Source organism: Benincasa hispida, chromosome 11, assembly GCF_009727055.1.
Source record: "Benincasa hispida cultivar B227 chromosome 11, ASM972705v1, whole genome shotgun sequence".
Taxonomy (NCBI): Eukaryota; Viridiplantae; Streptophyta; class Magnoliopsida; order Cucurbitales; family Cucurbitaceae; genus Benincasa; species Benincasa hispida.
This window is the reverse complement of record NC_052359.1, coordinates 39,266,717-39,278,221: the sequence shown is the minus strand read 5'-3', so window position 1 is coordinate 39,278,221 and position 11,505 is coordinate 39,266,717. Positions and strand designations below refer to the sequence as shown.

Below are 11,505 nucleotides of genomic sequence, written 5' to 3'. Positions count from 1 at the left end.
AGTCTGAAAATCAGAGTCTGTGTATCCTGTAAGGATCAGATCCTTATCTCCATACATGAGCATGTAGTCCCTTGTTCTTCGAAGATACTTGTGGATCGTTTTCACCGCCGTCCAGTGATCTAATCCGGGATTGCACTGATAACGACTGACAATCCCTACTGCATAGTAAATGTCAGGTCTGGTACACAACATTGCATACATTAAGCTTTCAACAGCTGAAGCATAGGGAATCAGTCACATTCCTCAACCTCTTGAGGTGTCTTAGGACATTGATCCTTAGACAAAATGATTCCATGCCTGAAGGATAACAAACCCCTCTTGGAATCCTGGATCGTGTACTCGATCAACATTTGATCGATGTACGATGCCTGAGACAAGGCCAACATCTTGTTTTTACGATATTGAATGATTTGGATCCCTAGAACATACTGCGCCTCTCCCAAATATTTCATTTAGAACTGGGCAGTTAGCCACTTCTTAATGTCAGTCAAAAAGCCTACATCATTCCCAATGAGTAAGATATCATCCACATACAGTATCATGAAAGCTACTGAGTTGTTGATGATCTTCTTGTAAATACAAAGCTTATCAACGTTCTGATCAAAGCCAAACGATTTAACCGCACTGTCAAATCTAATGTTCCATGATCTAGACGTTTGTTTCAGCCCATAAATGGACCTATTAAGCTTGCAAACTTTTTGCTCCTGATCTAAAACATGAACCCCTCTGGTTGAGCCTTGTAGATGGTCTCCTCAAGATTATTATTAAAAAAGGCAGTCTTAACGTCCATTTATTATATCTCATAATCATAAAATGTGGCTATGGACAGGAGTATCCTGATAGACTTCAGCATGACAACAGGTGAGAAAGTTTCCTCATAGTCCACTCCCTCAACCCGGGTATAACCTTTTGCCACGAGTCTAGCCTTAAAGGTTTTCACCTTTCCATCTACACCTCGTTTTCGCTTGTTGATCCACTTACACCTATAGGTTTTACCCCATCAGGCTTATCCACAAGTTCCCAGACGTTATTGAAGTACATAGACTCCATTTCCTGGTTCATGGCCTTAATCCACTCATCTTTGTCAACATCCTCCATTGCTTGCTTATAAAATAATGGATGCTCGAACTCATCATTAGAAATGACGTTCTAGGCTTCAGTCAAACCAATGTAGCGATTCAGTGGGTTCATAACCCTCCAACTACGTCGAGGCAGTCTCAACTCTTGAGATAGTTGACTAGATGTACCGACCTCAACAACTCTTGTTGATCGGTCAGTCTATTCAACAACTCTTGTTGAACCCTCAATAGTCTCACTAGAAATCTTATGTGAAACAAGCTTACTTCGTGGTTTATGATCCCTGATGTGGCCTTCTTCCAAGAAGATAGCATTCGTAGAAACAAACACTTTGTTCTCACTCGGATTATGAAAGTATCCACCCCTCATTTCCCTGGGGTAGCCTACAAAAAGGTAAACTTTCGAACGCGTTTCCAACTTCTTCGGTTAGCCACAAGCACATGGGTCGGACACCAAAATCCTGAAGTGGTGTAAACTACCTTTACGACCTCTCCACAGCTCAAAAAGTGATTTAGAAACACTTTTCAAGGGAACGTTGTTCAGAATATAACATGCGATCTCCACTGAAAATTCCCAAAACGAGTCTAGATTTATGCTAAAAAATACTTTCCGAATGGAGGTCACTTCTAGGGTGACACGAAGTACTGCGTAAATCTGGATTGTGAACTCTTAGGGACGTGAGGGCTAAAAATAACGTATCGTATATGTTATTAATCTCCCACTGAAGTGTTCAATTAACTTTATTATATAGAAGTTATTGAACTCCCACTGAAGTGTTCTATTAATTGGGTAAATTTATAGGTTCTTTTCGGCTAATAAAAATAACCCTAAGTCTAAGTAGTTTATCCAAGTATAACACTTATAAATGGATTTAAATCAATGATGTCTAGGTGATAAACCGTTTTATTACCTCACATCGCTTACATATGCTCATAAAACAGGTTAACAACACTCAATAATTCAGCCATAATCCCCAGGTAGGAGGTATTCCATAGACCGTCAACTTAAATACCATGCAGCTGTTCTTTGTTATGGATTTTAAACGTTTAACCCGATTTTGTAACAACTTACAAAATTTTAGACATGTTAAACGTCCACAACATATATCAAAGGAATTCAGTACTTAAAACGTCCACAACATATATCAAAGGAATTCAGTACTTAATATAACAATTATATTAAATAAAAGAAACTCTAACATGTATACTATATATTATAACATTTCATAACAAACTTTCAATGCATGTAACGTGCTTTCTATGGTAGGATTTTAAATCTACATATCATACTGTATGCACATACAAGATTTATTTAATTATAATATACATCAAATGCATAAATAATTAAACACAAACTGATATGGTTTTAGTTTTGGCATAAACAAGTAAACAATAGCCTAATTATTACAAAATAGCAAGAAACAACTTCAAAACCGCTTCCGGACCGCTCGAATCGCTTCAAACCAAACCCAAACCACTTGAACTGGACCAGAAGAATCTGAACCGGACCAGCCAAAAACCTTTTGAGGCTGAAGCAGACAGAACCTCAAGAAAATCGATCGAACCAGCTGCTCTCGCTCCATGCATGAAATCTCGCAGAGGTTCATCGTGTAGCTCAATCGTTTAGCAATCTCTCGCTCTCAACAATCTCGTTCTCAATGATCTCTCTCTCTAAACGATCTCACTCTAAACGGTCTCGCTCTTAAACAATCTCGCACATAGCCTATCCCATAGCTGTTGCGCATATCATTGAGCTCGATCGTGTAGCGCTGACGACCATCATCTAGCACGATCGTCTAGTGTCTGCTTGATCATGTAGCGGCATCGTATAGCGCCTCTTGTCATCATCTAGTGCTCGTACAAAGCTACACGATCTTGTAGTGCTATTGTATAGCGCTTATGATCATGTAGTGCCATTGTATAGCACCTGTCTCTTATACACATCTAGATGTGTATAAGAGACAGGTATAGCGCCTCTTGTCATCATCTAGTGCTCGTACAAAGCTACACGATCTTGTAGTGCTATTGTATAGCACCGGGCAAAGCTACACGATCGTGTAGTGCTATCGTATGGCGCCTCTTCTGATCGTTTAGCATGTGCATAAAGCTACACGATCGTGTAGTGCTATCATATAGTACCTTTTACCATCGTCTAGTGCTTAACACTTCAATGACCAGTGCCCATAGCTACACGATCGTCTAGCATACTTCAACGCCTAGCGTCCGTAGCTATACGATTGTCTAGAACACATCAACGCCCAACCTCCCTAGCTACACGATCGTCTAGTCCTCTCGCTCTTGCTTTTAGTGAGATTTAAACAGAGGCTGAAAAACTGGAATCTGCAGCTCGACCTTCTTCACTTATTTCTTTAATTACATCTTAATTTCAACTCTAATGACTCCAAATAAATTACAGACTCTTAAGAACACATAAAATCATCAAACACAATTATAAATTTAATCAAGAAATCAAAGAGAAATTAAATACCAAAACTCAGAAAACCATATCAGTGCATCACGTTTATATAACTCATGAAAACACCCACTACACCAAAATTAAACCGAATTGAATGCTTATATGATGCTCTGATACCACTTGATAGAGTGTATCAGCAAGCAGCGGAAGCAACAAGGATCAATAAGTACTCTAATTCATTAATTTGGGCAGAAACTAAAGCATGCATTTGCAGAAACAAGTGGGTTTCAAGTCATACCTTTGTAGAATTTCTTCAAATTTCGATTTTCAGCTGCAAACTTCTCCAAATCTTGTTGTAGACCACCTCAAGATCTTCCCCACTTTTCTTTTGGAGCTTTAGATTGAGTTGTGGGACTTAAAATAAGTTTGAATGAAGGGAACTTGGAGAAAAACTCACAGTAACAACCCACTTGAAGAACACCTTCTTCAACATGAATTTTTCAGCAAAAAATATATTGATTGCAGGCCCTAAATTCCACTCCAATCTTCTCAATATATTGCAGAATATCATGCAAAGAAGATGGTTGCATGAGATGCAGCTCATGCTTGGAGTTTTTGAAGCCAAAGTTGGTGGGTTTTGTGTGAGCTACTTTGAAGGTGATAATGGAAAAACCCAACATTCTATTTTGTGTTTTTTCAATTTTCAAATTCCAAATTTGATTTTAAAAATCAAAAATAAAAAAATTATTAATTTTACAAAATTCATTTCATAAATTAATTTTTCTAATAAAATTAATAAATAATTATTTAAACAATTTAAATAATTTCAATTAATTTAATATCAAATATTAAATTAATTTTACACACATCCATCTTCATATATTTAAATCATATTTAAATATTAATTCTCCTATTCTATTTAATTCTTAAAATTAAACGTGTAATTATATCTCATATAATTACTAATTTCTTTAATTCTAATTTGAACGTTTCAAATTAACTTATCATTCTACTCTAAAGCTAATCCATTTATGAGCTAATAGGGAAACTTCGCGGACCTACAGATCATGGGCTCCAACGTTCCGAGATTAATTGCCTAAATTCATTAAACCGAATTAATCCCCATTCATTAACTAATGGGTCACTTTACTAAAGCCCATAGTTGAACTCCCCTCACTGTAGATATATTATGTCCACTCGATATAACCATGATTAGTAAGTTAACCCTTCACAAGTTGTTCGTAATAACGGTTGGGTCAAATATCTGTTTTACCCCCGAGATTACCTCTTGTTCCTTAAGTCCCACTGATCCTCTAATGAACAATTGATCTGTGATCTAATCAACAAACCGAGTCCCTCTCGGGCCAATGAGAGGGTGGAGCCCCTTGTTCAAGACCCATAGTCAGCACTTAAGGGAACAACCTCTTTACTACCTCTAAAAGGAGTAGGAGTGCATTCCTTCTTGCACCCTATGACTCCAGCTATCTACCCGGTCTTACCTCTGAAATGGGAGTTTCTTGAGCTGGCGTTGTTGAGCCAACACTCACCTATGCAAATCTAAGGATAATCCCGAATAAACAGAAGTTCATAGTTAGTTCAGGATTAAGGTCAAGTTACATAGGTCATTGCTTTGAAATAGTCAGTCTTAAATAGTAAACAACGTTATAAAGTAAGAGTGATTGATTTCGTGGTCCGATCTTGTACAAACCCATTTGAACAAGACGCCCCCACTCCTCATGTCATAACATGTACGAATTAGGATCACTTCGTTTGTAGCACTTTACAACTCTTTGTAACAACTACATAGTAGGCCACATCCAATAGTGTTACCAGAATAAGGCACCCGACCTTATTCATATACTATAGATCATTTTGACTATTTACTCGAACCTGATATACTTTTATCTCTCCACATAAAGTTCAAGTACTCATGTAATAGTCATGGATCTTTTAGGTTTATTGGATTTCTAATAAGCAACACATATATTCAATAAAAACTTATTGAATTTTCAGTATAAGTTTTATTGTTTACAAACCACAAGTTTTAGGACATAAAACCCAATAATTTTCAACTTCAACCTTATACTCCTTGAACTTATCAAGGGCTTCAGACTGACGTTGCATTAGGTAGAGATACCCGTACCTTAAATAATCATCTATGAAAGAGATGAAATATTCATACCCACCTTAAGTCCTAACACTCATCGGACCATAGAGGTCTGGATGTATAAGCTCCAAGGCTTCCTTGGCTCTATAACCTTTTCTAGTAAAAGGTAATTTGGTCATCTTGCCTTCAAGGCATGATTCACATACCGACAAGGAGTTTTCTTCTAAACTCTTTAGAAGTTCACATTTCACCAACTGCTCAATCCTATTAAAGTTGATGTGATCTAACCTTAGATGTCAAATATGACCGTTTTCTTTAGGAAAAATCTTTGATCTTTTAGCTGTTGTCGTCGTACTGAACATTTCAGTATTAAATAAGACTTTTATGACTAACGACCTTAGTACATACAAGTTATTTTCTATTGAACCAAACCAATCTCCATACCATTCTTGAAAATAAACACTTTACTCTCAGAAAAGGAGATGGTATAGTCTTGTTCAATGAGACAAGAAATCGAGATGTAACCGCCCAATAACCTTATAACTATCAACAGGAATTTTCTTCAAACATCAACTTTGCTTGCCTATAATTTCATCCATGTTTTCTTCACCTAACGCTAGTAAAAAGGAAAAAAAAATACCTATTTTTTTTCTGAGCTACAAGCTTTCTTTCACATTAACTTGGCTCATAAGACAAGTTCAAAGTTGAATTTGAGAATTCTACATACAATCATACGAAGAACTTTCCTTTTCACTGTAAAACTCTCTCTCTTAAGAAATTTGAAGGAGAGAGATAAGTAATTTTTTAAATTAGAGATTAAATTGATAATTGAATTTAAATATAAAAATTAAAACTAATTACTTCCCCTTTTTATTCGCACTTAAATTTGACCTTTATGCCATTTTTATTCTTAAATTTCAAAATCAACTTCGCCATGGCTTCATCCTTGCCTCCAGAGAAGGTCAATGTGAAGAAAGAAGGTATGAGATTTTAGAGAGGAAATTAAAGAAAAATGGCAACAAAATTTATGTTTGAAAATTTTAAATGACACATTAAGTTTGTATCTGCAGAGTAAAAATTGCATTTGAATGAAAAATGTAAAAGAAAGAAAGAAGACGGAAAGGGAGGAGGAATTTAGAGTGAAGAGGGGGAGGAGGGAGAAAAAGGAGAGAATGAAGAGTGAGGAGAACAAAGAAGGAAAAAATTGTTAAAAAATATATATTTTTTCCAAATCATTTTGCCACATTAACATTTAATTAATTTTGTGATTAAATTTAATAGTTTTATTAGTATGAAGGATCTTTTTTAAACCTATTTCTAAAAACTCAGAGACTAAATTAGCCAATTAACATGAGGGACCAAAAATATATATTTTTAAAAACTCAGAAACCAGAAAGGTATTTTTTCCAAAATTATTTTATTTTCTTGAAAAATGAAAAATTAAAGTGTTTGGTAACCATTTTATTTTTTGTTTTTTAGTTTTGAGAATTAAGTCTTTACAATTATTTATATCTTAAGTACGAGAGTTGAATTCTAAATCAAATTCCAAAACAAAAATAAGTTATAATTTTCAAAATGTTGGCTCTGTTTTCTAAAACATTGGGAGAAAAGTATATCACAAATTAAGAAACTTTATAGTCTAACTATAAACTAAACCTCTCTTGGGCCAGTGAGAGGGCGAGGTGCTTCAATATTCAAGACTTGGAATTGACCCTTAAGGGAGCAATTATCTACTTACCATCAAGATGGGAAGGAGTGAATTTCATCGTAAAATTGTGTTCTCAACTCCCTACCCAGACAAATCCCAAAATGGTAGGCTTATTAAGTCGGTGAATATGGCCACTCTCACCCATATAGATCAAAGGATTGGCCTCATAAGTACAGTAAACAACTCGCTCAAGATTAAAGATGAGTCACCATCCTAGTGAAATATTAACCTCTTCAAGTAACAACGTTATAAAGAGAGACTAAATATTTCGCGATCCGGTCTTATACGAACTTTTTGTATAAAATATCCCCACTCACATATCTCCACATGAACAATCTGGATTAAATCATTTGTAACACTTCACAACTATTTTAACAATTACAAACTAGGTCATATCTATAGTGTCACTAGGATAAGGTACCCAACCTTATCCATATACTACAGACTATTTATACTTAAACATGATCTACTTGTATGTCAACCGCATACATGTTTAAGTTACATTAAACAACCTTAGATCTTTAGTTTATTGGATTGGATTAATGCAAACTAAATGTCAAATAAAATAACACTTTATTTTATTAAATAAATAATTCGTATACAAAACTTACAAACTACGAAACCCACGAGATTTAAGGACCCAACAACATGAATATTCAAAAATGGTAAGGAAGATAGAATGTAAACACATCTGGGCAAGCAACACGATTAATTTGTGTACCAGAAAAAATATTTATGGAATGACAGGTATGACTTATTGATTCCATTTGGTGGTAACCATCTTTAAGAATGGACCTTTAATATTAATATTGTTGTTTTCAAAACTTATTAGAGAAATATTGTTGTTTTGAAACTTATTAGAGAAATATTGTTGTTTCGGGAGTTCGAGGCTAGAGGTCGAACATTGAGAACTCGACTAATGTAAAGGTCGAACGTTGAGAACTCGACAAACAAAGAAAAATTTGGAAACAATACGCAAATTAGGGTTGTCGAGGGTTGAAGTTTTGACATACATAAGCCGAAACTTCAACCCTCGACAAGGGAAAGAAATCTCGTGAATCTCGCTAATTTTGTATATTAGGTTGTCGAAGGTTGAAGTTTCGACACACATAAGTCGAAACTTCAACCCTCGACAAGGAACATAAGTGGGTGAAGCAGATTGTAGGAGAGAGCGATACTGGAAAAATAACAACAATAACAGAGATAATATGAGAAAGCGAGATTCAAAGCGATATAGTAGGAGAGAGCGAGATTCAAAACGAGACTGTAGGAGAGAGTGAGATTCAAATCAAGATTGTAGGAGAGAGCGAGATTGTTGGAGAGAGCGAGATCTATTGTATATTCAATTTTTTTTTATTGTAATCAATAAAGTTTTACATTATTCTTTACCCTCACACTTTTCTCTACTATTCAATTATAGTCTAATGATTATTCAATTATAGTATAATAATCTAATATATTCAATTTTTTTATAATAATCTATTGTATATTCAATTATAGTATAATAATCTAATATATTTGTTATTGTTGTGGATTTTGTAACAAGTAAAGAACAAATTATGTTATTGTTGTTATTTTTTCATTAATGATTATTAGCTCTTTTTTCTCATTGTTGAAGACTGTCTCTTTTTTTATATATATTTTTATGGAAAGTTAAAATAAAGTGAAGACTATCTTGCTCTCTCCTACAATCTCGTTGCACATCTCGCTCTCTCTGAACATCTCGCTCTCTCTGTTATTGTTGTTATTTTTCCATTAATGATTACTAGCTTTTTTCCTCATTGGTTATGTATATATGGAAAGTAATAATCAATCTCACTCTATCTATGGAAAGTAAATAAATTTATTGTATATTCAATTTTTTTTATTATAAAGTTGTACATTATTCTTTTCTTTTATTAAGTTGTACATTATTCTTTTAATTAACTTGTACATTATTCTTTTAATTAAGTTGTACATTATTCTTTTCTTTTAATTAACTTGTACATTATTCTTTTAATTAACTTGTACATTATTCTTTTAATTAAGTTGTAAATTATTCTTTTAATTAACTTATACATTATTCTTTTAATTAAGTTGTACATATTTTTTAATTAAGAAATAAATATCATCGGGACCTGTTGATCCCGATGTTTTATTCGACCAGTCCATTCATCGATCATCTGTTGTATGGCGAGATCGTATTACTGGTGAAATATCTTGCAGGTGTCAAGAAGCAGTTCTCCAGCGCACTGTCCCGCTCTACCCTCGAATACTACCGCTACCGCGCACATCTGGATTCTATGAGGTTACCAAATTAGGATTTATTCAATTCGACTGGCATCTGAGAACAACCTTGGTCGAGAGATGGAGGCCCGAGACGCGTATATTCCATATGTCTGTTGGAGTGTGCACTATCATTCTACAAGACATAGAAGGGTCGTTGGGGTTACCTGTTGACGGTGAGCCAGTCACCGAAGTGATGTACGATGACTGGTTAGAAGTTTTTCAACTGTACCTTGGTGCGACCCCACCTGCCGACAAGATTAAAGGATCGAGGTTAAGTTTAATATGGTTAGGAACACAATTTNAATTAGATTTAGAAAGAAGATTAGAATGAGAAGTTTGAAGATAAATGAAGAACTTCATTGAATAGTTGAAAATGGGTTATATTTTGCATAACTTGTGGGAACCTAAATATAAAGATGAAGATTAGATGATTATGTAGTTTGATCTTTTTTTTTTTTTCTTTTAATTTTGGATTGGGTAGTAAGTTTTGTTAATAGATGGCTTAGTTTGGAGTTGGAAAAAATTTGGTGAATTGCTTATTTTATCTCTTTAAAAAAAGTCAATGTAAACACAAAGATACAGATTCTTTGCCTCACATGAAGTATATGTGTTTCATAGCTGATGGAATAGTTTTTTTTTATTTATATATATAAGTGAATAATTCTTTAAAGGTTTATAATAATTTATAATTACAATTACTTAATAAAAATATTATATATTAATGCATTTTAAAGTACATTTATATGAAGGTTAAATTACAAGTTTAGTGCGTAAAATTAGAAAAGTGTGACTAGTAAATCTTTAAACTTTCAATTTTGACTATAGTTTCTTAAAAATGTCGAATAAATCTACAAATTACTTCTAATTTGTTTCTAATAGATCTCATAAATACTAAAATGTTTAAAAAATAATTGTTTTATAAGACAAAAAAATAGTTTTGTGTCCATTTGAACTTTAAATTTTAAATTTTGTAGCTAATTGATATACTATTTAAAAAAAAATGTCTAACCATACTTATTAAGCAAAAATTAAATTTAATGTCTAATATAACATTTAAATTTTAACAGTTCCTAAGATGTAAGAGATGCATTAGATGCGAATTTGATATTTTAAAAATCCATTAAACACAAAAATTGGAAATAAAGAGACTTGTTAGACAACTTTTAAGTTTATGAATTATATACAAACACAAAATTATAAGTTTATGGGCAAAACTTCAAGCATTATATGCATCTGTTGTTGGGTTTATGTCCTAAAAACTCGCTGATAAACATTTTCTATTATCAATATACTTGTTATTGATCTCATAAATTGTATGAAAGTCTAAATCCAATAAACTAAGATCCATGATTATTGTATTAATTCACACCAAACTCTCCCAGCCTAGTGCAGAGGGTGGACCCCTGTTCAAGACGGATTCAGACTTGAGAGAACAACCTCTTTCTACCCTAAAATCGGAGTAGGGTGCAACTCCGTCTTGCCCCACCAGTCCCCAGCTATCTACGGTTTACCCTCTGAAATGGGAGTTTCTTGAGTGGCGCTGTTGAGCCAACACTCACTATGCAAATCTAAGGAATCCCGAATAAACAGGAGTTCATAGTTAGTCAGGATTAAGAGTCGAAGTTACCTAAGTCATCTGTAAATAGTCAGCCTTAAAAGTAACAAGTGTTATAAATAAGATGATTGATTTCTTGGTCCGATCTTATGCAAACTCATTGAACAAGACGCCCCACTCCTCATGTCATAACATGTACGAATTAGGATCACATCGTTTGTAGCACTTTCAATTCTTGTAACAACTACAAGTAGGCCACATCCAATAGTGTTACCAAAATAAGGACCCAACCTATTCATGTACATAGATCATTTTGACTATTTTACTCGAACCCTGATCATCTTTTATCTCTCCACATAAAGTTCAGTACTTATA

General features: G+C 34.1%; 1 pseudogene; it reads right to left on the bottom strand.

Moving 5' to 3' along the window:
• Positions 1–781, bottom strand: part of LOC120090340 — a 19,942-nt pseudogene extending 19,161 nt beyond the window's left edge.
• Positions 782–11,505: the final 10,724 nt, after the last annotated feature.